Raw genomic sequence first — 26,604 nt, forward strand, 5'->3', positions numbered from 1 at the left:
AGAGGCCTCGGGGCGGTCCTAGGGAGGGGTCCGAGAGGTGGCGTCGGCCCTGCGACCGCCGGAGTTTGGCGCGCTCTGCAGCGGCGGAGCTCGGCCGGTCTGGAAGAGGGAGAGGCGCGCCGGGCACAGGGCAGCTAGAAAGTTCGGGCTGGGCCGCCCGGCGGAAAGGTGCGGGCGCCTGCCCACCGCCTGCCGGGCGCTCTGGCTCTTGGATGCCTGTGGGCCCTTCCTTAGCCCTGGGTAAAATGGGGACCCTCTCTGAAGCGACTCTCCGTGAAGTTCGATGCTGTGCTCTGCAGGAGGGAGTGGCGGTCCGGACCCATTTTTTCTCGGCCCCAGAGGGGCAGGTGGCTTTGGGTCGCCCTCCGCCAACTCCGAGATGGCTCCGGCCGGGGTTGGAAGGCCGGGAGGTGGGGGAGGGGCGTGGGCGCTGTCGCGCTCAGGGCCTCTGGGGGCAACTCAGTCCCGCGCGAACAGCATGGGTTTCGGTAGACCGGCGGTTCCAGGTTGAGGGAAGGTGCAAGAGCCCTTAGGCAGGCTTGTCCCTGAATATTCTCCTTTCCATGCCGCTTTGGCAAAACGCAGTGGCACTCGCAGCAGCCACTGCCCCTTGACGATTCATCTCCTTCATCTGGGTCCCCATGGAACTTTCAGAGGCAACTGTTCTTGGTGGCTCTTGCAGGTCAGCACGAGCCGTGCTGCACGAGTGTGACCTAGTGAAGGCCATGGCCGTGTTAGCATTAACAGCAATTTATGGCGTCCTCCAGCGCCCGCTTTCTGCACACGGCCTCTACGGAGGGTCCGCCTATCTTATTAAATAATGGATTCTATTAGACCTTGATACCCAAGACTAATAAACTTAATCATCCACTTCTGTAATCGTGCAGTTCCTTTCCTCACCTTCACTGCGCCCACCTCTGGAGCCGGATGGAAATCAGGGTCTGCTTATTTTGAATTTCTGAGTTTATTCAGGCTCATTTTTAGGTGGTGTTAACAGCTAAGTAGCTGTTCATCTTCCAGTTTCTCCTTTCATCCAACTTTCTCTACTAAAATGTTAAGCAGTGCCACGTTTTATTTTAAAAAAGTTGAAGTGTAATAAACATAAATTTACTCTTCTAAAGTGTAAAATTCAGTGTTTTTTAGTATATCCATGAAGTTACGAAATCACCACTAATTCGATTTTATTGCCCCCAAAAAGAAACCCTGTACTGATTAGCAGTCATTCTTCCAGCCCCCAGCCCTACTCCCTCATTTTAAGGTAGCTGCTTAGGAATTTTTTCCAAGATAGCGATTGAGAAAACAGAGAGGTTATTAGCTTTGGTCCTTTTTCTGTTAATAGGTTTGGGGAAAGGTGCTGCTGAAGCAATGGAAGAAATATTAAGTATTGGCTGTCCTATGGGGAGGTTAAAATGAATAAGGATGGAGGAGAAGCTGCCAGTAGAGGAATAATTGCCTCCTTTAGAGATACACAAATTGGGAATACATTTTACCCCGGGATGCTTTTGGCTTTCTCGGCTCTAGATTTGCCTAGTCTATAAATCACTCAAGCCGAGGTTCTTCCTCAGCAAAAGTGAATTCTGGGTGTGTGTGTGTACGCTCCTCAGGGAATGTTAGAAGGAAAAAAGACTGTAGGCTTAAAAATAATTTTTTTTTTTTTTGAAACCAAGTCTTGCTCAGTCGCCAAGCTGGAGTGCAGTGGTGCAATCTCGGCTCACTGCAAGCTCCGCCTCCCGGGTTCCAGCGATTCTCCTGTCTCAGCCTCTCAAGAAGCTGGGACTTCAGGGGTGAGGTACCACGCCCAGCTAATTTTTGTACTTGTAGATAAGATGCGGTTTCACCATGTTGGCCAGGATGGTCATCTCTTGACCTCTTGATCCATCCGCCTCGGCCTACCAAAGTGCTGGGATTACAGGCATGAGCCATCATGCCTGGCACTTAAAAGTATTTTTAAAAAATATCCTTCAAACTGGCCCCAAAGAAAGACACCAAAAAACCATAGGCAAATGGCCACTGGAATTGATACGTCCAAGACTAAGTTCATTTCATGAGTATCAGTGTGTGCTCACGAATAGTTCTGAGTTAATGTGTTCATACACTAACTTTTTAGCCCACGTGGGAGGAGGAGGATGGAAAAGGATCTAGTTGGGGGCAGCGCAAGGAATTGAGGAGAGGGATGGGAGAACGGCTGAAAGGGGCAGTGCTTGTGGGAGCTGAGGACTGTTAAGATAGAGTAACTGTAGGGTGAGCAGATTCAGGAGCGGCAGTTTGGGTCTATGAAAAATTGGACACTTCAGTCTGGCTTTTTGTTGGATAATTTGTGTATGTTTTAAAAATCATTTTTAGTAAGCAGAGTTGAAGCTATCCAAATTATGCACATCCACTACACTTCTCGCTCACCCTTCAATAAAAGAAGTCAGCTTGTTTTCAAGTGTTTCAGGAAATTTTGTGCCTGTTGCATGGGCGACTTGGCTTATGCTGGTTTTTTTTTTTTTTTATTTTAAAAATTTGATATAGCAAGACGCTGTCTCTACACAAAAAGATAAAAAGTAACTGGGAGGTGGTGGCACATGCACCTGTAGTCCCAGCTACTTGGGAAGCTGAGGCAGGAGGATCGCTTGAGCCCAGGAGTTTGAGGCTGCAGTGACCTGTGATCATGCCATACACTCCAGCCTAGAGGACTGAGCAATATACTTTCTCAAAACAGCAAGATGAGCTGTACTGTAGGTATACATTTTTTTTTTTTTTTGAGATGGAGTTTTGCTCTTGTTGCCCAGGCTGGAGTGCAGTGGCACAATCTCGGCTCACCGCAACCTCCACCACCAGGGTTCAAGCAATTCTCCTGCCTCAGCTTCCCGAGTAGCTGGGATTACTTACAGACATGTGCCACCACACATTTTTAATAGAGACGGGGTTTCTTTATGTTGGTCAGGCTGGTGTTGAACTCTTGAGGTCTCAGCCTTCCCAAGTGCTAGAATTACAGGTGTGAGCCACTGCGCCCAGCCCATAGGTATACATCTTACTTGTACATCTTCATAGATTGTCATAAAGTGAGCATAAACATAAGAACCCATGTAAAGAACCAAAATATTGCCAGCATTGCAGAAGTGCCCCTGTACTCTTGTTTGATCACTACCCCTCCTGAAGAGCAACTATTACGCCAACTGTGGATTCGTTTTGTCTGTTTTCTTGCTTTACACAGAATCATACAGTATATAGCTTTTAGTATCTGATTTCCTTCTCTCAACATTACGTTTGCGAGATTGAGCTTTGTTGTTGATTGTGGCTGTAGTTCAGTTATTTTCACTGCTGTGTAATATTCAATTGTATGACTATACAATTTATCCATTCTTAAGGTTGAGAGGCATTTACATAGTTTCCAGTTTCTTCCATGCAAATAGTGTGATTATGAACATTCTAGTGCATGTCTTGATGTACATGTACACACTTGTATTGGGTACAAGTATGTATATTTGTACAAATTCTATTCAGGAGTAGAATTTCTGAGTTCTAAACTAGGATTCAATTTAGAGGATATTGTCAAGCAGGTTTCTGAAGTGTTTGTACTTCTACTACCCTCAGTGTGAGAGAGTTCTGTTCTGTCCTTTTTACATGGGAAGAACAGTAGATCTGCAGAGTTTGCCAAATTGACAAAATATGACACACATCTATATGTGTATATATATATGTATATATTTTTTTGAGACAAAGTCTCACTCTGTTGCGAGTTGGAGTGCAGTGGCACAATCTTGGGTCATGGCAATCTCCTCCTGGGTTCAAACGATTCTCCTGCCTCAGCCTCCGCAGTAGCTGGGACTACAGGTGCTTGCTACCATGCCCAGCTGATTTTTGTACCTTTAGTAGAGACAGGGTTTTTTACCATGTTGGCCAAGATGGTCTCCATCTCCTGACCTCATGATCTGCCCACCTCAGCCTCTCAAAGGGCTGGAATTACAGGCGCGAGCTACTGTGCCCAGCCCAATATGACGTGTATTCACCCCATCCTAGCAGACTAATTGTTTCTGCTGTCTTTGCTTGAAGTGCTTTTCCATGTCTGTTCATGTTTTTATGAAGTCACAATTCTAATATTCAATTTTGTATTTTGTTTCTTTTTTATTTTTATTTATTTGAGACGAGAGCCTCACTCTGTCACCGAGGCCGGAGTGCAATGGCATGCTCTCAACTCACCGCAACCTCCACCTCCCAGGTTCAAGCAAATTTCCTGCTTCATCCTCCCAGGTAGCTGGGATTACAGGTGTGCTTCACCACACCTGGCTAATTTTTGTGTTTTTTTTAAGTAGAGACAGAGTTTTACCATGTTAGTCATGAGGTCAGCCTGGTCTCGAACCCCTGACCTCATGATCTACCCACCTTAGCCTCCCAAAGTGCTGGGATTACAGCAGTATTAAGATACTGTGTTAAGAAACAAAATATAAGCCACCGCGCCTTGCTTGTATTTTCTTAACACAATATCTTAATATTGCTTCAGTTTATGACTTTAGTTCCTGCATATGTCTAAAGATATGCTTTCATTTAACAATCCTCTCATCATTAGAAATGTGTGTTACTTTCTGGTGTTTTACTAGTACACACTGTTGTGGAAATCATCTTTGTGCATATAGTTTTTTAGCTCCCTCTTGGGTATTTCATAAATTTAAGATTTTTGTTTATATGGTTTGGGATCTTTATTGTTAAAGTGTTCCCTGCAGAGTTGTCCTTGAATCTAATATGGAATTGATTAGAAAAATCTATTTTATTTTTTTGAGACGGTATCGTTGTGTCAACCAGGCTGGAGTGCAGTGGCAGGATCAGATCTCACTGTAACCGTGAACTCCTAGGCTCAAGCAGTCCTCTCACTTCAGCCTCCCGAGTAGCAGGGACTACAGGCACATGCCACTGTGCTCAGCTACTTTTTTCTTTTTTAAATTTTAGAGACAGGGTCTTGCTATGTTGCCCAGGCTGGTCTCGAACTTCTTGCCTCAAACAGTCTTCCCTTCTTGTCGTCCTAAAAGTCCTGGAATTACAGGTGTGAGCCACTACACCCAGTCTAAGAAACCTTTAAATTGCTAATATATTACCTGCAAAAGGTGTCTCATTGGGTTAAACTGCAATTTGAAAATAATGGTGAGGTTGCCCCTGATACCATCTTTAAAAATAGCATAAATAGAACTTTTGTGGCAATTTCATTTACCAATCACATATTAATTTTCTTTATATGATACTGTTTGCAAAGATATTAAACCAAGAGCTTTAAAGGATATAAGAAGAATCATGCCATTAAGTAGTTTATTGTCCAGAAATTATATATAAGAATTGTAAATACCAGTTAGGCAAAATTCTTTTACACAACCAAGGAGTGTGCATTCTACCAGTACAGTGCTTGTTGAAGTTCTGAGGGAGAAGTCTTTCTTGTCTGGATGGTTAGGAGTTTGTGAAAGAGGCAATCACAAACCTGCCCAGACTCAAGAACACTTAGAAGGGTGGCTAGTATACAGTAAGTTTTAACATGTTTGCTGTTATTCCCTTAATTTTAAAATTTCTAATACACATAGTGTAAATAATGTAAACAACAAAGAAGGGGTTTAAAATTTTAAAAACCTCATCACTCTTTGTCTGGTCCCAACTCAACTACAGTCTTGGTTTAGGTGTGATAACTGCTGTTTCTGTTTTTAGTTCTTCTAGTGGTTATTTTAGCAAACTACACCCTGAAATTTAGTGGCTCAAAAATTTGTTTTATGGTATTATGGATTTGGTGGATCAGGGATTCAGGCAGGGCTGGGCTGGGTGATTCTGCTGCTTTTGGTGTTGCCTGAGGTCATCCCCTGGTACCCAGCCAGTGGATGTGCTGGTCCACAGGGTCCAAAAAGGCTTTGCTCCCATGACTTGTTGCCTTGGTGGAAGTAGCTGGAATGCTGGGCTCACTCAGCAATGACTGGTGGGCAGAGCACCTACACATGGTGATTTCATTTGTCTTCATGACAACTACACCTCTTCATGGTGACTTCAGCATGGTAGCTCCAGGTAGTTGAACTTGTGTGGCAGTAGGCTTCCCCCATGTATTAGTAAGGGTTCTCCAGAGAAACATAATAGAGAGAGAGAGAGAGAGCGAGAGAGTGAGAGAGAGAGAGTGTGTGTGTGTGTGTGTGTGTGTGTGTGTGTGTGTGTATAAAGATACATATATATAAATAAGGAATTGGCTTATTCAGTTTAGAGGCTGGTTAGTCCAAAACTGTAGTGTGGGCCAACAGTTGGAGACCAGGACAGCTAACAGTCTAGATGAAGACTGAAGGCAGTCTGCTGGAGAATTCTCTCTAGCTTAGGGAGGGCAGTCTCTTTGTAGAGTTCAGACCTTCAACTGTTTGGGTGAGGCCCACCCACATTGTGGAGGGCAGTCTGCTTTACCCATAGTTATTTGATTTAAATGTAAATCTCATCCAAACACATCCTCCAAGTCAACACATAAAATTAACCATCATACCCGGCTACAAGCGCCTTGGGCAAACCAGTAGGAAGCTTCATGGCCTTTTATGACAGTGTCAGAAGCTATGTAACTTCCCTTTTGCCAAACTATTGGCTGGACCACAAAATTTGCTCAGGCTCAAGTAGAGGGGACATGTGAAAGAATTTGCAGCCTTCTTTTTATACTGCCACAGTCTATCCTTGAATTCATAAATTTGACAGTATCTGTTAATTTCCTGCTTAGGAAGAAAGGGATTTATTTTCCCTCAGACCCTCTCCTCTTTCCTCTTCTCTCTGCCTCATGGCTTTTGTTAGATATCTTACTATTTTTGCCTTATTTTTAGTTGCCTTCTTTTGGTTAACTTTATGATTTAAAATAAAGCAGTCCATTCTTTACCAGGCTGTAGAGATATGGAAAACTCAGGTTTGTTGAGGGCAAACTCAGATTTGTTAGTTATGGACTAACATGGCAGGAAAATGGCAAAATTATCTTGAATGGAGGACGCTTGACAATGAGGCTCTTGTTAAAACACTCCAGCCACTAGAGATGGAACTGTCTATAAGCATGTTCTCTTCATAAGTCTAGCAGGTGGCATAATTTTACAGTTTTCATTTTCTCTCTGTGGCTTTTAAACTGAGATACCTGTTTTCCTTTTCCTTTCTTGCACTTTGCATTTAAATTATGAATGCTGGAAGCAAATGATATTTTCACCAGTGAAGAGTCTTATTACAGACACATGGTTGTGTTGAGTGTTTGTATATGGATGTGTATGCAGAAAAAACTGTCAGAAATAAGTGCCCTCTTGCTTTTTTCATTACCAAACCAATTAGTTAATTGGAAACAGAGTGTCAGGAGCCCTGTAACTGTTGCAGGTGTTTGGGGTCTTTTTTTTTTTTTTAATTCATTTAGTTGATAGAATTGAGCAATGGGGCTTAGTTTAACTCTAAGAACACATAATCCCTGTTTATAATTATCTGATCACCCAAGAAACACGTAAGAACCTCTAGTCTTGTTGACTTGCATTCATTGTATGTTGCAGATATAACCTCTTTTGATAGTTGTTTTATTAATTAAATTTGGCTTGGTTAGAGGCAGGAATGTAAATTTGTGTTTGATATCTGCATAATATTTTTGGCTAACTTTGTTCAGATATCTGTTAATTCTGACAGGTTCACCCTTTAACCTTGGGGAAAAACGGAAACAGTAGTTAGAACAAAAGTAGACACTATGGGAGGCCGGGCAGGTCACCTGAGGTCAGGAGTTCAAGACTAGTCATGGCCAACATGGCGAAACCCCATCTCTACTAAAAATACAAAAATTAGCCAGGCGTGGTGCCACACACCTGTAGTCCCAGCTACTTGGGAGGCTGTGGCAGGAGAATTGCTTGAACCTGGGAGGTGGAGTTTGCAATGAGCTGAAATCATGCCACTGCACTCCGGCCTGGGCTACAGAGCAAGACTGTATCAAAAAAAAAAAAAAGAAAAAAGAAAGAACTAAAGTAGAAATGAAGCCTGAATTCTGTATTCACCTTTTCTTTCTCTTTCTTCCTCCTCCTCTCCTTCTCTCCCTCACTTCTCCCTCCTTTCCTTTCTTTCTCCTTTCTTCTTCATCTCAATAGAGCTGCTTTTTCCTATGAAAACAATAGCTTCCGGGTAGCCCTTTTTGGGGGATGGGATTATCCCTGTTAGGAGATGCTTCAGCTCACTTTTCTGCCAAATACTCCCTCATCTTCTTTACCCAAATGGCGCCACAGACCAATCTGACCATCTTGGTGTCATAGCCCCTTCTAGTCACAATTCTTGCCCCAAGGGTATACTTACCCTTAATATAGATTAATTTAGTCAGTTTTTGAACTTTATATACCTGGGATCACAGAATGTGTACTCTTTTGTGTGTAGCTTCTCTCCGCATTATATTTGTGAGATTGATCCATGTTGTATGTGGTTATGGGTTGTTCATGCTCATTGCTGTATCGTGTTCCGTCATGTGAATATACTGCTATTCATCCTATGTAGATGTACATTGAGTTTCCAGTTTTGGATCAGTATGAACAGTACTGTCACGAATGATTTTTGTTATGTATTTTCTGGTGAATATATCTACACACTTAGGTTGGATATATTTCTAGGAGTGCAATTTTTGGACCATACAGTTCAGCTGGAGTAGATACTGTCAGAGTGGTTTTACCAAATGGTATTCCCAACAGTGGTGTATGAGTTTCAGTTACTCCATGGTGCTTGTTATTGTCTGTTGTCTTATTTTAACTAAACTGGTAAGTGTGTGTTATTGATTCCCTAGATGACTAATGAAGATGAACACCCTAAAAAGGGTTCAGACTTTTTATTTTATTGCATAGCAAAGTAAAAAACCAAGCCATTTAAATAATTTATCTAGAGACATTGTATCAGTTCTTTAACCAGTCTAGGTTTTCTGTTTCTCTATATATTCACTTCTTGTGGGTTTTTTCTTTTAGTTTTATGAGAGATGTATTTCAAGGAATTTACTTCTAATAAAAATTTAAAGAACAGAAGTTTATGAATAATTGTACTAGTTCTGAGAAGGCATTTAAAGGGTGAAACTTTGCTACTACTATATTATTATTTCAATTTTTCTAATTTGTTAATTATTTTGGCTTTCACTTTGACATTTTTAATAGGAGAATTTGACTGAATCATGTTCTATAGTTTCCCAGAATTAATGTCCACATAAATATAAAAGAAAACCTGGGATCCTGATGGACAATTTTTTAAAGGGTAAAAGGGGAGTTGTCAATACAGGGATAAGTTAGCTATTGTGAGGCTTCGGTGGCAGTGCTGTTAAGTTTTTGTCATTTTTTAGCAAATGAAAGGAGTAGTTTCAAGGAAGCCTCGCATATGGTTTGATGTGTTTGATTTTGTTTTGATTTGCTTCCTGTTGACATTTTTAAATTTCTTCCTTCAGCTTTTATTCTGGGCACCTATTTTATCCTCTCAGTTGTTTCTTTTTAAGAGCTGTGTGCCTCTTTAGGAATGCAACATGCAACTGTCATCTAGCTTTGTACTTATTCTGTGCATATGTTCCATCTTCCCTTAAATATTATTGGGGTATTTCTGATCACAGAATAGATACAAGGTGGTCTTAAATATCTGTAAGGTACTTATAGGTATTGTTTAGCCTCTTGGTGACAAGACTGTATCCTTGGTCAAATAATCTAAAGGGTCTTTGGAGAATTCAGCCTTCTGACCTTGGAGGCAGAGTAAGATTTCCCTGCCTCCAGAGACACCACACTTTTAACTCCTTTCAGAGTTCTAATTCAGGAGTAGGAGGAAAGTGTGCTGAATTCCTTTCAAGGAAAGGTGGTTGAGAGAGACATGATTGAAGATTTCTAAAGTCATCACAGTTTCTCAGCTCTGGCATGTTTTCAGTAACAGTTGGGAGAAGCAATTCAAATAACCGCTGATAAAAGTTGTCATACATTGTTTTTACTTTTTTAAAGTTGAGGGAATTCAAGGCTAGCTCCCTAATGAGATCATGTGAACTTAGTGATATTCTTTCTGGTGTGTCTTCATTGGAGTCAGCGAGGAGGGAGGAGGAGCGGTTTTGGCTGTAGATTGGGATCTGAAAATTGTTCATAATGCTGGGAATGACAGAAATGTGGGTGGGAGGTGGAGTGCAGAGACACTGGCTTGAGGAATAGCAAGGCCTTTTATGATGTGCCCAGGTGGGAAGGGAGTTACTCGGTTATGCTTCAGAGGCATTCAGAAATATTTGTTGAATGAACATGGATCATTTTATCAGCATACTAAGGCTGTCAGATCTGCATGAAGCTGTTGATTCACTAGTTATTATAGTGGTTTAGCAGCCGACTGGGTGGTACCTGTCCTTCTGATGATTAGGAATTTCACGCCTCCATCAGCGTAAGTTTGAACACTTGGATTATGAAGAGATTTGCCCTAATGAAGTTTGACCCTCAGCTGCCCTGCCAGGTGTGCATCTGAGTGTGGTTTCTGTTCTTCACCACTCCCTACACACATGCACACACATACACCCCTCTTGTTTTTTTCTGGTGAGTGCAGAGCCATGAGGGAACTGTTAGTTATCCTTCCAAAAATTCAGCAAGCTGTATTTTGTTTTTTTGTTTTTTGTTTTTGTTTTTGAGACTGTCTTGCTCTGTCACCCAGGCTGGAGTGCAGTGGCATGATCTTGGCTCACTGCAACCTCCGACTCCCTGGTTCAAGTGCTTCTCCTGCCTTAACCTCCCTAGTATCTGGGATTACAGGCACATGCCATATACCCAGCTAATTTTTGTATTTTTAGTAGAGATGGGGTTTCACCATGTTGGCCACAATGGTCTCGATCTCTTGATCTTGTGATCTGCCTGCCTTGGCCTCCCAAAGTGCTGGGATTACAGGTGTAAGCCGCCATGCTTGGCTGCAGGTTGTGTTTTGTCAGGACAGTTTTGAACAGTTTTTAGGCTAATAAAGAACATTGTTTGTTTTTTAGGTTTCTTTTAGCCAACTTCAGGAAACAAAAGCCTACTGTTTGGATATTCATGGGAAAATAGGAAAACCTAATTGTAAGCCTTTTTTTTTTTTTTTAAGTGAAATCCTGTGTGCTTATAGAGCCCTTTTACACTTTGTAGAGGAGGTAAGCATTTCTACACTTTGTAGAGAAGGTAAACATCTGAGAAAGAGGGGATATCATGTCTGGGCTTAATTCTGCCTGTTGTAGGGAAGGGGGTGCCAGAGGCTCACCTTTGAATGAATGAGTAATAAGACCTTGAGGATTTTCTGTGTGTGCGTGTAGAGACAGAGTCTTTCTCTGTTGCCCATGCTGGAGTGCAGTGGCCTGATCTTGGCTAACTGCAACCTGTGCCTCCCTGGTTCAAGCAATTCTCCTGCCTCAGCCTCCTAAGCAGCTGCAATTACAGATGTGCCCCATCACACCCGGGTAATTTTTGTATTTTTAGTAGAGACAGGGTTTCACCATATTGGCCAAGCTAGTTTGAACTCCTGACCTCAAGTGATCCACCTGCCTCGGCCTCCCCAAGTGCTGGGATTACAGGCATGAGCCACTGTGCCTGGCCAACCTTGAGGATTCTTAGCCCAAAATGATCTGATAAAGTACCCTTAGTACTGTGGAGAAAACTGTCACTCTTCCCTGCTCTGTCAACTTTGATAGCAAAAGGAGGAAACACTGCTTAATGGACTTGAAGTTTATATATTTATGAATCATTTTCTTGGGAATTTTTCAAACAAAAGATGTTGTAAACCTCTGACCTCACATCCAGTTTGACCAAATAACCATGCTTACCTGTTTTTAGAGTCCCATATGATTTGAGTCCTGGCTTAAAGCAGTTGGTCACATCTTGAAGTCTGTATTTAAGCTCAGGTCCCAGGCTGGGTTCGAGGGGCACCAAATCCATGGAAACCATGTTTCATCCTGAGCTTCCCCTTTTCCCTCCTTGACCCGCAGTGATTCAGGGCAGTTTTTACTTTTCCATTTCTTTTTGCTTTTTACCTTTAGTTTTGGGCTGAACACTTCGAGGGGATCTGATTCAATCCAGGGGAGGGGCCAGAGCATGGATTCTAGAATCAAAACTCTACTATCTCCTGCTAGGTGTGTGTTTCCTTTGCTTTTTTGTGTTTGGAAAGAAACATTAATATTGTTACACCACGGTGGTTAAGTGTGTAAGGAGGAGGAGCTGGGAGGGAAGATAAAAGGAAGGAAGACCTAGGATATAGTATTTCCTGACTATAAAACTCCCTAGGAAAAATTCCTAAAGAGTCACCTTGTTTACTTTAGGCCAGAGGAGCAGAGAAAGGGCAGTGACCTTAGATGACATATACAGTGAACAAGAGAAGTAAAACTCTGGCAGGAAGTAAAGGGTAGAGGCAGTCTCAGGGACCCAAGTCTTACAGGAAACCACAACTCCATGAAGCCTATGTGGAGTTTCTTAGCATTGTCTTTCAACTTTTACTAGGCACCTTATAATTGTGCCTTTTCCCCCAAAGCCAGCTCTCACCATAGCCTCTGGATATCAAGATCTATCAGCCTTATCCTAGTAAGTAAGTGTTCTTAGTTTCTCTGGACTTGCAACTTGTCAGGATCTGCCACAAATTTTGCAAGAGGTGGTGTTGAATATTTTTCCTTCAGAAATTAAAATTTTAATTTATGTATATTTTCATGAGAGTATCTAGGTATTGTTTTTCTTTGGCTTCGAGAAAAAAGTTTGAGAGGTCTAGTAATTTTTATTAAGTTCTGTTTTAAGCAGTCATTTGTGAAACTATTTACATTCTCAGATCTTGGTAAGATTTCCATGCAAAGACTAATACTAAAAAGCTAAAGAAGAATCTGGACTTTTTGGAATGATTTCAACCTCCCGTAAAATCCTAGACAATTACATTTCCTTATTTTGCCAGGAGACTGGTATGCCGGTTAAGTTTATAACCTCGATCCGTGTTTTATCCCCCATCAGTTAGAGATTAATTACATGCCTTTGGAACGGTGAGCTGTAGAACCTTGTCATCTTTCAACATACTATTGTTCTCAATAAGGTCTTCTAAAGGTCAGACAAACAAGTCATTTAGGTTTTCCTCCTCCCCCTAAAGCACGTGTTTTTAAGGCAAAAATTTTAGTTAGAAAAAGACAGAAGTTATATTTAGTTTATTTGTTATGCAGATGGTTAGCATGAAAACTAGCTGGCAGTTAAGAGCTGCAGTTTTGTCTACCTTCTTTTTGACTGCTCTAGGTATTAATCATTCCATTGATCATTAAAACAGTTTTGAAAAATATGTAGTTTCATCACTCATGTTAGTTTAGTTATGCTCAGTTACTTAAAACAATTTAATTAATGGACCACACCACTCTGGGACATACTTATGGTAGAAGTTAAGAAAGGAAATGACCATGGCCGGGCGTGATGGCTCAGGCCTGTAATCCTAGCACTTTGGGAGGCTCAGGTGGATAGATCACTTGAGCCCAGGAGTTCAAGACCAGCCTGGGCAACCTGGTGAAACCCTATCTCTACAAAAAATATGAAAATTAGCTGGGTGTGGTGGCACACATGTGTAGGCCTGGCTACCTGGGAAGCAGAGGTGGGAGGATCACCTGAGCTTGGGGAGATTGAGGGTGCAGTGAACCGTGATCACACCACTGTACTCCAGCCTGCTTGACAGAGTGAGACCTTGTCTCAAAAAAATAAAAATTAAAAAGGGAATGACTAGTTCATTCATAGTTATTAACACTTCTGCTTGTGTGTCAACTTCTGCTTGCCTTCAGTTGGCTCAAGAAAGTCATGGCCAGGCCTGTCAGCAATGGGGTAGAGAAGTGTGATTAATTCTTCCACAGACATGCTATAAGTCACATAACAATGGGAGATCTGATCCTCTTTCAGGGGGTTAGCAAATAATTGGTAACAACATTATAATCCACCATAATGGAAAACGAAAAGATTTAATGGCCTGTATTCTGATTCAGAAATAGTTTTTATAATTGGTTATGTCAGTATTTTGGATTTTATTTTGAAAAGCTTATGCCTCAGAAATCTGCCTAGGTATGGAAAACAGTGTCTAGTTTTTGGACCGGACTGATTAATCTTTTATGAGTTGGAGAGCTGTACCAACAACTTGGTAACTTTCCATTAGTTGTTTCCCAAGGCTCTAGATCTGTATTTTAATCAAGAAATTATACTTCTTTTTTTTCTTGATTTTTATATCTTGATTTTCCATGTGTTCTTGCTATCTTATTGGTCAGTTGATTTTTGTTTAATTGCCTGAACTAATATGGTTTTGGTAGCCAATTAAAAGTGGATGCTACTGTCAAGAGAAGGGGAGAGATGGGGTCTTTTGACAGACATAAATCTTATTAAGGCCTCATCAATCTGCCTTGGTATTTTTCTTTCAAAAGTGAAACTGCTGAACTGTTGCTGATATTCTTACTAGGAGAGTTCTGTCTTACCATATAAAAGATATGAAATCAGAATTCTCTGAAGCAAGATGGTAAAACATAATCATCATTGCTGTGAGAAACAGAACGTTAGTACCTCAATTGTTATTTACCATCTACGTGTTGAGATTCAAAACTCTTTTGTGGGGAATCTTGGCTATTTCTGCATGTTCACCCTCATACTCCTTTAATGAGGTGTCCCCACACCATCTGTTTAGGCAAGAGTCTTAGGTAGATTCTGTAAGTTTATGAGAATGCTGAAGTCTTGTCTGCTTGATTGTTTTTTAAAGTAAGTGGATGAAGCCTCAGTTGGTATACGACTCCTGCACTTTGGGTTCTTTCTGAGCTGTTAACCTGCATCTCTTTTTTTTTTTTTTGAGACAGAGTCTCACTCTGTTGCCTGGGCTGGAATACAGTGGCACTGTCTTGGCTCACTGCAACCTCCGCCTCCCAGGTTCAAGCGATTCTTCTGTCAGCCTCCTGAGTAGCTGGGATTACAGGCATGTACCACCACTCCCAGCTAATTTTTATATTTTTAGTAGAGATGGGGTTTTGCCATGTTGGTCAGGCTGGTCTCGAACTCCTGACCTTGTGATCCGCCCGCCTCGGCCTCCCAAAGTGCTGGGATTACACGCGTGAGCCATGGTGCATGGCCCAGATTCTTTTATTGAATGAGCACCTACCATGTCTTCAGCTTACATTATTTAGAAATGAGAAGAGTTTAAGAAATAGCCACAGGAAACTTACACATGATGATCCCTTTTACCTCTCTCAGTGGCCCTTCTTTGGAGAACTGTTAGAAAAGTTGCTGGTAGGCCTTGATACTGAAAAATGCTGGCACGTTTCTTGGGAAAATGTTTGATTTATTGAATAATGTAAATCTTATAAGAGATTGTAATTTCCTCATTGCTTTAAAAAAATCTATATCCCAATATTGAAAAAAAGTAGAGCTGCATGATGGTAACTAATTTAGGTCTCATTTTACTATTCTGTTTCCCTTGTACTGAGGGCTTTTTTTTTTTCTGTTTTTAAAATTAAGGGTAAACACAAGTGACATCTAGTTTTGAAAGATGTCTCAGCTGGGTGTGGTGGCTCACGCTCATAATCCCAGCACTTTGGATCACAAGGTCAGGAGATGGAGACCATCCTGGCCAACATGGTGAAACCCTGTTTCTACTAAAAATACAAAAAAATTAGCTGGGCATGGTGGCGCACTCCTATAGTCCCAGCTACTCGGAGGCTGAGGCAGGAGAATTGCTTGAACCCAGGAGGCAGAGATTGCGGTGAGCTGAGATTGTGCCACTACACTGCAGTCCGGGTGACAGTACAAGACTCTGTCTTTAAAAAAAAGAAAGATGCCTTAAGTGTTTTTGGACCAAGGTTTGGTACAAATATGTATATCATGGTTATTTTGGGCAGTTAAAAGTTTTAAGAGGGCTCTGTGTATGGGAGTGCACATACACACAGCTAGGTAACACTCCTAACGCTCCTTTCTCTGCTTACTCAGTCTTTTTCATGGTTCTCACAAGCAGAGCATATGTTCTGTGTTGTACTGGGGTACTCAGTACTCTGTCTCCGTGCTGAGACTCAGAGAAAGACATTGTTTTTGAGCCCTTTTGCTCATGAGGAAGGGAGTGCCCTAGGGTCTGTTCACCAGGCCTGGGACCCAGAGTGGGACTGAACTGGCAGAAGGCAAATGCCATAATGGTTATTCTGCAGGGACAGATCTGGAAGGGACTGCACACTAACTTTTGGATTTGAATTTGCTATTTTCTGATGAGTGACTTTGGTATCGAATGTAGCTCACTCTGTAAACGCTAATGCACTCCTTAGGCTTAGCCATGTGTGTCTGCCTGTGCTCTCCTGACCACCAGCCTCTGACCTGCCCTGGTTTTCACTTCATTACTCCTCCCTCTGTGTTGACAGCTCATGGGAATCAAGCCAAAATTGGCCCAAAAGCTAAATGCCTGCACTGCTGAGCTGTGGTTTCCCATGAAAATACCTTCCCTGACTTAATGTTAGCCTTTTGCTTTTATTGATGGATAATGCAAAACATGATCATATTAAGAGTCTTCTATAAGGTCTCAGTTCTTGATCTCTTTTCTGTAGATACTCATTCTCATGGTGACCTCATCTTCTCTCATGGCTTTAAGAAGTGGTTCATGGGCCAGGCGTGGTGGCTCATGCCTGTAATCCCAGCACTTTGGGAGGCCAAGGCAGGTGGATCACGAGGTCAGGAGATCGAGACCATCTGGCCAAGATGGTGAAATCCCATCTCTACTAAAAATACAAAAATTAGTTGGGCATGCTTGCGCATTCCTGTAATCCCAGCTACTTGGGAGGCTGAGGCAGGAAGATCGCTTGAACCAGGGAGTCGGAGGTTATAGTGAGCTGAGATCACGCCACTGCTCTTCAGCCTGGCGAGAGTAAGACTCTGTCTCAAAAAAAAAAAAAAAAAAAAAAAGTAGTTGATATTCCAATCATTCTCATATTTAGGTCTCCAGCTCTGACTTTTTTCTCCAGTTCCACTCTGTAGGTTCAGCTTTTTCCCAGTATTTATACCTGGGTGCCAGGTGGCCACCTCAAATTCAGTGTAGCCATAACAGAACTTCCTATTTCCTCCAAACAACTCCTCCCCACAGGTTCCTGGTGGTAAAACCCCTAAATTTTGTAATCATCTTTACTCCCCTGTCTCATAACATCCTCCCTTTAATTCAGTAGCAAATCCTGTTAGCTCCACCTTCAAATATACGCAGAATATTCGTCCTTCTGCCTCTTTCCACTCCCACCATCCTCTGTTACCTGGATTACTGCACTAGCCTCATAACTGAACTCTGCTTTCCTTACAATCCATTCTCAACAGCCACCTTTTATAAAAACAAAGGTCAGATTGTGGCACTGCGTAGACTTTCTGTTGCCTCTCTATTTCCATGGGAGGAAAAGTTTTTACAGGGAACTCCATGGCTGTCCTTGCCTGGTCCCTTTTTATTCCGTAGCCTTTCCTATGCGTGCCCCCTCTCTGCTCTTCCATAGATATCCCTATTGCTTCCCCTTACAGCCTTTGCACTGGCTCCTTCCTGTGTCTGAAGTGCTCTGTCCTCATCTCAATGAGGTCCTTGCTCAGATGTCACCATCTCAGTACTGTTGACTATTCAAAGTTATAATCTGTCTTCCCCTGGCACCCCTGGTCCCTCTTAATCAGCGTGGCCTCTTCTTTTTTTTTTTTTTCATATCACAAATCAAGCAGTATTATTATGGAATTTACCTGTTATATTTTTAGTTTATTTTCAGCGTGTCCCAATAGAATATGGGCTTCTCCAGGGCAGGAACCTTTAGCTAGTTTGCTGGTTAATGGTACATCAAGCTCCTAGAACAGAACATGGAAACATAGAAGACACTTAAATAGTTATCTGTCGTTAAATGAACGCTAATCAAAATTAAGTATACTGTTCAGAATACATTATATGAAGAAGTATATATTTCAGTTCACTGTTAGGAAAACACTTCCTTGATGAACAGTTGGGACTCCCAATTTACCTGATTCCCTTTTCTGCTTTGGCTACCAGGATAGCAGGAACTAGTGTCGTGCTTAGCTGTGAAAGTGATTGGCTTCAACATGTTGATGAAATAATACAGCTCTTCCCCTCTATTGCCCTTTCCCCACCCTTTACTTGATTAAGTTGTTCTGTAGTTCTTGTCATTGTTTTCTTGACAATAACTCTGCCTTTTGTTGTTTGACTTTTCAAGTAACTTTTGGGAGTGTTTGGTATGTAAGAATTCAAATCAAACTTCACAGGAAGAGAATTCATTTGTTACAGAGACTTGCTTGTCTTAAATTACGGCTGGATTTATTTTAGCTTAGACTAGGTTGGCACTATTGTTTCAGGTAGTATGTCACTTACTTTTTTTTTTTTTTTTTTTTTTTGAGACAGGGTCTTGCTCTGTCACTCAGACTGAAGTGCAGTGTTGCGATCTTGGCTCACTGCAACCTCTACTTCCTGAGTAGCTCGGATTACAAGTGTCCACTACCACACCTGGCTAATTTTTGTATTTTTAGTAGAGTTGGGGTTTCACCATGTTGGTCAGGCTCGTCTCGAACTCTTGACCTCAGGTGATCTGCTTACCTTGGCCTCCCAAATTGCTGGGAGCCACCCTGCCCGGCTACTGATTGGTTTTGATCAGTGTTTCTGAAACAGTAATTTTGGTATTCTGTCTCTCCGCAGGCTTCTGTTTGATTGAATCTCACTGGTGCAGGTATTAACATGCTTGTAAATTACTATTGTCTATTGCTTTGGTTAGTCAATCCCAAACTCTTGCTTTTCTTTTTCTTTTTTTAAATTACTATTTTTTGAGACAGAGTCTTACTCTGTCTCCCAGGCTGGAGTGCAGTGACATAATCTCGGCTCACTGCAACCTCTGCCTCCTAGGTTCAAGCGATTCTCCTGCCTCGGCCTCCTGAGTAGCTGGTACTACACGCACGTGCCACCACGGCCTGCTAATTTTTGTCTTTTTAGTAGAGACGGGATTTTGCCATGTTGGCCAGGCTGATCTCGAACAGCTAACCTCAGGTGATCTGCCTGCCTTGGCCTCCCAAAGTGCTGGGATTACAGGCGTGAGCCACTGCTTCCAGCCAACTCTTGCTTCTTAAACTCAAGGACCCTGATTTTTTTGACAGAATATGTATATATCTGTATATATATATATATATACATATGTTTTAGACAGAGTCTTGCTCTGTGGCCCAGGCTGAAGTGCACTAGCATTATCTTGGCTCACTACAACCTCCTCCTGCCTGGTTCTCGTGCCTTAGCCTCCTGAGTAGCTGGGATTTGAGGCATGTGCCACCATGCTTAGCTAATTTTTGTATTTTTTTAAATTAGAGACAGGGTTTCACCATGTTGGCTAGGCTGGTCTCAAACTCCTAGCCTCAAGTGATCCGCCTGTCTCGGCTTCCCACAGTGAGGCCTACAAAAAGCTGTAGAAGGTTGTATTTTTGAGCTGGCCAGAATTGTCAATGGCTATAAGTGTGGCATTTTTTTTTTTTTTTAAGCAGGCACATGGTGACGTTAGCGCTGTGATTTAGGAGAATAAACAGCAAAGACTGGACTGGTTTCTCTGCTCTCCTGGCTGCCGTTTCTCCATTAGAACTGGAATTGGGTATTTTGCAAGGACCCCTTGGAAACTGCACAGTTTTACAAAAAATTGCATTTGTCACCCAAAGGATCACTATTTTTCTAGAATTTCTAAAATAAAGGATCAGTTTGTTTCTAAAATTTGGTTACCTGAAGCTATTGACAAATGAGTTGTTTCCTATTCAGGTTGCTTTTAATTAAGTTCTGCTTGCAAACCCACATGTATCCCTCTCTACCTCTGAGGAGAATGAGACCTTTCTTGGAGAACACAAAAGTAGGAATTCTGATTTTATTTTGTGATCTTAGTTACTTAAATTATGGAGCTAATGAGCAACCTGAAAAATCCTGAAGTCTTTAAGGAGTATGAGCCTCCTGGTGCTGTCTCTCAGGCATTTCTCTCAGCAAGTGAGAGAGTAATGACTGTTCCCCAGCCCACAGGTAGGAGCTGGCAGGCAACACCAGCAGCGGTAGACCTAGAAGTCTTAGACTATCTTAGATGTAATTTGAAATACGGCTTTTATTGTGGGAGCAGTACACATAAGACTGTATCATTGGTTCTCATGTGGGAAAAACCCTTGAATATTGGCTTTATGACAGATTTTAAGGCTGGGTGTGGTGGCTCATGCCTGTAATTCCAGCCGAGGTTGGAGGATTGCTTGAGGCCAGGAGTTCAAGACCAGTTTGGGCAACCTATCAAGACCCTGTGTATACAAAAAAACAGAGATAACTCTGTTCTTCTATCTTTTTAAAAGTGTGTGTTTATGTATCTGTGATCATATTCTCTCACCCTGTTAAATCACAGATTGATAACAGACTTTGTATATCGTTATGTACCTTTTTTGCATGGAACTATGTCTTCAGACTGCTCCATATAGAGGTATTGGTTTGTTTGTTTTTTAATCATTTTAAACAGCAGCATAGTATTATTTTAAACTCTTTATTTTGTTTAATCAGTTTCCAATTTATTTTGCTACATCCAACAATGCTGCAAGGGCTAGCTAACTTTGTACATATATTGTTAGGCTCACATGTGATAGTGCCATGTTTGAACATGGAATTACCAAGTAAAAGGATATGTGCCTTTTCACTTGTCACACATAGTACTCCAAGTGCCTCTCATGGAAGCTGTGCTAATATATGCTCTCACAGGCAAGGTATCAAAGTACCTTTTTCTTTACATCGTTGCCAACACAGTATGTTATGGAATTTCTTAACCTTTGCCTATCTGTTAAGTGAAAAATGGTATCTCATCTGGTTTTAATTTGCATTTCCCTTAGGAGAATGAGCATATTTTCATGAATTTATAAAAACTATTTGTATTTATCTTTCTGTGAACTGTTCATATCCTTTGCCATTGGGCTGCTACCAAGTTGTATTACATTATACCTAAGGGAGCCTCTCATGTGACAAGAGTTCGAGTTGTTTGCAGTTTGTTCATCTTTTGACTTGGATTATATCACATTTTTTCCATGTAGATGAATTTATCAGCAGCTTATTTTAAAGTCTTGGATTTAATGTCATAAAGAGAAAAAGCCAGTCCCCATCTTAAAATTATTTTTTTAAAAATGTCAGCTAGGCATGGTGGCTCACACCTGTAATCCCAGCACTTTAGGAGGCTGAGGCAGGCGGATCACAAGGTCAGGAGATCAAGACCATCCTGGCTAACATGGTGAAACCCCATCTCTACTAAAAATACAAAAATTAGCTGGGCATAGTGGCACATGCCTGTAGTCCCAGCTACTCAGGAGGCTGAGGCAGGAGAATCACTTGAAGCTGGGAAGTGGAGGTTGCAGTGAGCCAAGATCACACTACTGCACTGTAGTTTGGGCGACAGACTAAGACTAGCTCAAAAAAAAAAAAAATGTCCAGGGTTTCTTTTGATACTTCTGTAGTTTCAGTATTTTTGTATTAAATTATCTTTCCATATTGTATCTGTTTTTGTATATGTGTGGATCCCAATTTCCTTTTCTTCTGAGATAGCTACTGGTTTTCCCAGTCATTGATTAATAGTCCATTTTCCCTCTGACTAAATCCCACATGCCTGTGTGTCTGTTTCTTGACCTCTTGTGTTGCTCTGCCTAGTTCTGTTGTGTTGATCTGCCTAGCTATTCATGTTTTAGTTGTGATACTCTTCTAATTGCTAAGAATATGTTTGTATTAGGGAGGATTGGGCTTATTTTAAGTATTTTATTGTTGATGTTAATTATCAGTTTTGTAGTGCCATTTAAAAATTAATTGAGCAGGCCGGGCACGGTGGCTCACGCCTGTAATCCCAGCACTTTGGGAGGCCAAGGCGGGTGGATCACGAGGTCAGGAGATTGAGACCATCCTGGTCAACATGGTGAAACTCTGTCTCTACTAAAAATACAAAAAATTAGCTGGGCATGGTGGCGCATGCCTGTAATTCCAGCTTCTCAGGAGGCTGAGGCAGGAGAATTGCCTGAACCCAGGAGGTGGAGGTTGTGGTGAGCCGAGATCACGCCATTGCACTCCAGCCCGGGGAACAAGAGCGAAACTCCGTCTCAAAAAAAAAAAAAAAAAAATTAATTGAGTGGCTGGAGTAGTGGCTCATGCCTGTAATCCTAGCACTTTGGGAGGCCCAGGAGGGTGCAGTGCTTTAGCCCAGGATTTCAAGACCAGCCTGGACAACATGATGAAACTCTGTCTCTATGAAAAATAGAAAAGTTAGCCAGGCATGGTGGGGCATGCCTGTAGTTCCAGCTACTTGGGAGGCTGAGGTGGGAGGATCACCTCTTAAGGAGATGAGGTGATCCTCCCACCTCAGCCTCGGGAAGTAGAGGCTACAATGAGCCGTGATTGTGCCACTGCATTCCAGCCTGGGTGACAGAGTGAGACAACATCTCAGTAAAATAAATTAATTTTTTAAAATGAGTTATGCAAACTTTAAAGGAAACTGATCATATTTTATGTAACTCAAAACAAGTTTAGGGACTAAGGCTGGTAAAGGTAAAGGTCAGAGTTTTCTAACTCAAGGTTTGCTTCCTTTTTTTTTTTTTTTTTAAATCCTGCAGTGAGGGGGAAACTATGCTAAAACCATGGTAAGAAGTACTTAATTGGCTAAGTGTGGTGGTTCAGGCCTATAATCCCAGCACTTCAGGAAACCCATGCAGGAGGATCACTTCTGCTAGGAGTTCCAGACCAGCCTGGGAAACAAAGCAAGGCCTTGCCTCTATGAAAAATAAATTAGCCAGTTGTGGTAGTACGTGCCTATAGTCCCAGCTATTCAAGAGACTGAGGTGCCAGGGTTGCATGAACCCAGGAGGTTGAGGGCACGGTGAGCTGTAATCGTACCACTATCCTACATCCTGGGTGACGGAATGAGACCCTGTCTCAAAGAAAAAATAAAAGTAGTACTTAATTTGGGATCAACATTGGCTTACAAATTAGAACATTCAGGCTTGAGGGAGAGAAAAAAGCAATTAAATAGGTCAACAGTTGCAAAGCAAAACTCTCAGTTTGAGAGTTGGATGAAAAGATTCAATTGTGGGACTCTGTCATTTGAGATGTGACTCTTGGTCCAGTCTCAAGTGATGAAAATACAGCATCAGTAGTTAACTGGAGTACAGCAACATTAGTGCTTTTCTTTTTGTGACATCTTTTTTTGCCTAAGATGAAGAAAGAGACCATAGTGAACCACAGGCCGTTTTATTCTGAGCTGTGGCAAAATAAAACACCTTCTGGCATCTGTGCTCAGTGTTACTCTGAAATAGCCCATACATTGGGAAAAAATGTAGCTACTTCATTTTGTGTGTGGGGGGTGGGGGTGGGAAGTGGGGAGCTCTACACTGTTGTTGTGTTATACTGTGATACCAAGACAGAAGAGAACTTTTGTCTAGGTGCCCACCTGAGACATCCACCTGGCCTCCACGCAGCATGCACATGAGTGAGGAATTTCAGCTACTTTTTTTTTTCCTATCAGATAATTAGTGTAAAACATTCACTGGACATGAGCACAAACAGAGATATTATAGACTAGACTGTAAAATCATCTGTGGGGGCCACTCTGAGCCCCTGTGGTTAGTCCTTTCCTTGGATGACTCTAAAGAGAACTTAGGCCCCACTTAGACTTAACTGTGTGCACAGATTAAAAAGGAGCTTGAGAGCATTCATCTTTTTTTTAGCACTTTTTTTTTTTTTACCATTTCAGTCATTTTGATTGTATAGTTCAGCAATGTTAAGTATGTTTACATTGGTGTGCAGCCATCATCACCATCCATCTCCAGAACTCTTTCATCTTAAATAGAAACTCTGCACCCATTCAACCCTTAACTCCCTGTTTCCTCCTCCTCCCTCCAGCCCCTGGTAACAAACATTCTACTTTCTAATTGTTTTATTTTTAAATTTAGATATATAGTTGATACTCAGAAGCTTAACATTCCTTATATGAAAGTCTTCACCAAGCTTCTTGGCTTAAGCATCTTATTTGCTGCTTAAGCCTTACCCTGGGAATAAAATACAGCCTTTATCACTGTTTTTGGAACATTATGGAAGTGGGTAAAACTGCTTGAGTTTATTATGTAGAAGTGCGCTTCTGATTTCTGGAGTGTGGATTGAAGATTTTCATACCAGCAGTAGGGTCTCAACCTTGCTTTTCTTATCTCTTGGCAAGAAAGCAAAGCTGGACATTGGGGTATAATAAACCTTGTGTACACAGCTGCAGGAGGGAGCAGGGAGGTGGTTGTGCTTGCAGGCTGGGTGCCTTGCCGAAGATAATGGGGCATCTCTGGCACCATGTTGCTGGTCTGAACAGTTTTGGAATTGGATTTTGTCCTGCAGTGATGTCTTTGAAGAGGAAAGCACTTTTGAATATTTGCATTGCTTTGAAGCTAGTGCCATGGAGATACTGTGACTTATTGCCAGTCAGAGGCAAAGCTGAGTGTATGAGGTTTTGAACAAAGGTTGTTAAAAAAAAAAAAGGAGATAATCATTAATTTTTTTCAGTAAAATTCATTGAACCCCAGGGGTGATTTGGAGGAGTTGTAGCTGTTTTTAGAATCTGTTGCTAATCATTGTGGATCATAGGTTAAGAGCATTAGTGTGGGTGCAGAGTTTAGATTTGCCAATTCATGACTTTAGGCATGTTTAACCTCTCTAAGCCTGCTTCCCCATTTGAAGAATGGACATAGAGAAAATTTATCACTGGGTTCCTTCTAGGGGACAGATGAGATAAGGCATAATATACATTTAAAGTGCCAGGCACAGTCTAAATACTACTTACTGCTCCTGGACAGGCATAGCACATGGAAAATTATGTATATATTTTCCCCTCCTCCAAAACACTCCGAAGACTATCTGATCTTTATTTGATTTAACTGAATCCTGAATAGTTTTTACTGGATCATATTCTGGTATCTGGATTGTCCTAGTTTGAAGATGGTACTGCTGGGTGAGAAGCCAAGGATGAGAGAAGCTGTTTTTTGGAGGCTCAGTCCATCAAAACTGAGGTGGCATTTCTAGTTCCTGATAGAGTGAGACACATGCAAAGATCATGGGGGCTTTGAACAGTCTCTATGCGTTATGTGTTGCTTTTAATCTTCTGAAAGTAGGCTGGAATTGGTTTTCGGCAGCTAAGTTCATTATGTGGTTGCCTCTAAGCCATACCTCCCCTTTTCCGTGTTTGTGAAAAGCAAAACAACATCACCAGGCACATTATCTTTAGGAGGATCTGGAGATTGACTAGCTGACACTCCCCGATTTCATATTTGTGTTGAGATAAGGAGAATAGTATAAGTCACCCAGCCTTTTTGTCATTCTGTGTTTTTATCCACAGGGATGAACAGAGGCTTGCAGCTCAGGAGAAAGGGGTGGGCAGAATCAATTCTGTTGTCTGGTGGATGCAAATAATACATCTGCTTTGATAACTGCCTATCTTGATTTACTTGGAAAGGGCATAGAGTAAGAAATAGTTGGTGGGAGTATGAAGAATGAGCCTTTAGACTGACCCAGCTTGTGAAAATTCAGAAAATGTAATGCAGAAATGTACATTCTTCCAGCTTGTGAATCCTGAAGGATGGAATTGTTAGAAGAACTTTTGATACTGTTCTTTTTTGAAAGCATTATTGTGCTCAGTTGGGCACATGTGCTTTGGTCTACAAAATTTGTGCCTTAATCACATTGCTGGGGAGGCTATGGATTTCACTATCAACAGAAAGTCATGTAAGATGTGATATCTTCTCAGCAGGCACTAGGGAGGTTTTCTTGAAAGAAAAGAGGAAAATGCCGCTTTTAAGCAAAAAATGTGGACTATGTTGGCAGACATATGTCTTTAATACATACCAGCAGAGAATTACTTACTTATTTGCCCCTTAGTTTTATCTTGATCACTCCTAGGGTTAATTTTCTTCCTCTTAGTTATGCAGCAGCCTGCTGGCTGACATTTAACTACTGACTGTTCATCCTGGGGAATGAACTCCTGTAATTTAAAGTCAAGGGTACAGATGTAAAGAGACAGAAAGGATAATGTTTCTAGTGCCTTTTTTCTTCCTCTGATGGCTTCCTCCGGAAACTTTATGAAAGCACCAACACTAAAACATGTTTACAGTGAGAAAGCTGTTTATTATTAAGTAGGAAATTCTATGAGTTTCTGTAAAATTTTGCCCATGTAACAACAATTAGTCTTTTAATTTGAGTTGTGTATTATAATTCCATGGATGGAGATGGGTGGAGGCTGGGGCGAGGGGAAGCTGAGGTAAGAAGCCAGGCCAGAGAATTTAAAATGTCTTTCTTTGAGGATGCCCCCTTTGCCCCTCCTGCTGGCCTCACAACCGTGGGATTGGCCACATCACTTCCTGTCCAAGTTGGCACTGACAGTGGCACAGTAACTCTGCCCAGTGTTCTAAGACTGCAGTGGGCAAGTTTCCAGCATAGAGTCACCCAAAGAAACAAGGCAGCCTCCTTTTTTTCTTTCTCTCTTGCCTCGGGCAGTTTCCCCATACCTTAGTACCTGTGTCCTTTGCTTTCGGAATAGCTCCGTTAGGTCCCCAAACCTTGCCTTTGATTTATATGACTTCCTGAGGATCCCCTACATTTGCCTTTGTTTCCTTCCCTGATGCTGAGGCCCTTAGTATT

The 26,604-nt window shown here is 41.7% G+C and overlaps 1 protein-coding gene across 25 annotated transcripts in view; it reads left to right on the forward strand.

The window, feature by feature from the left end:
* Positions 1-26,604, forward strand: part of KANK1 (KN motif and ankyrin repeat domains 1) — a 230,269-nt gene that overhangs the window by 488 nt on the left and 203,177 nt on the right. The gene's annotated exons all lie outside the window — the stretch shown is intronic.

The sequence above is a fragment of the Callithrix jacchus genome, chromosome 1 (genome assembly GCF_049354715.1).
Source record: "Callithrix jacchus isolate 240 chromosome 1, calJac240_pri, whole genome shotgun sequence".
Classification (NCBI taxonomy): domain Eukaryota; kingdom Metazoa; phylum Chordata; class Mammalia; order Primates; family Cebidae; genus Callithrix; species Callithrix jacchus.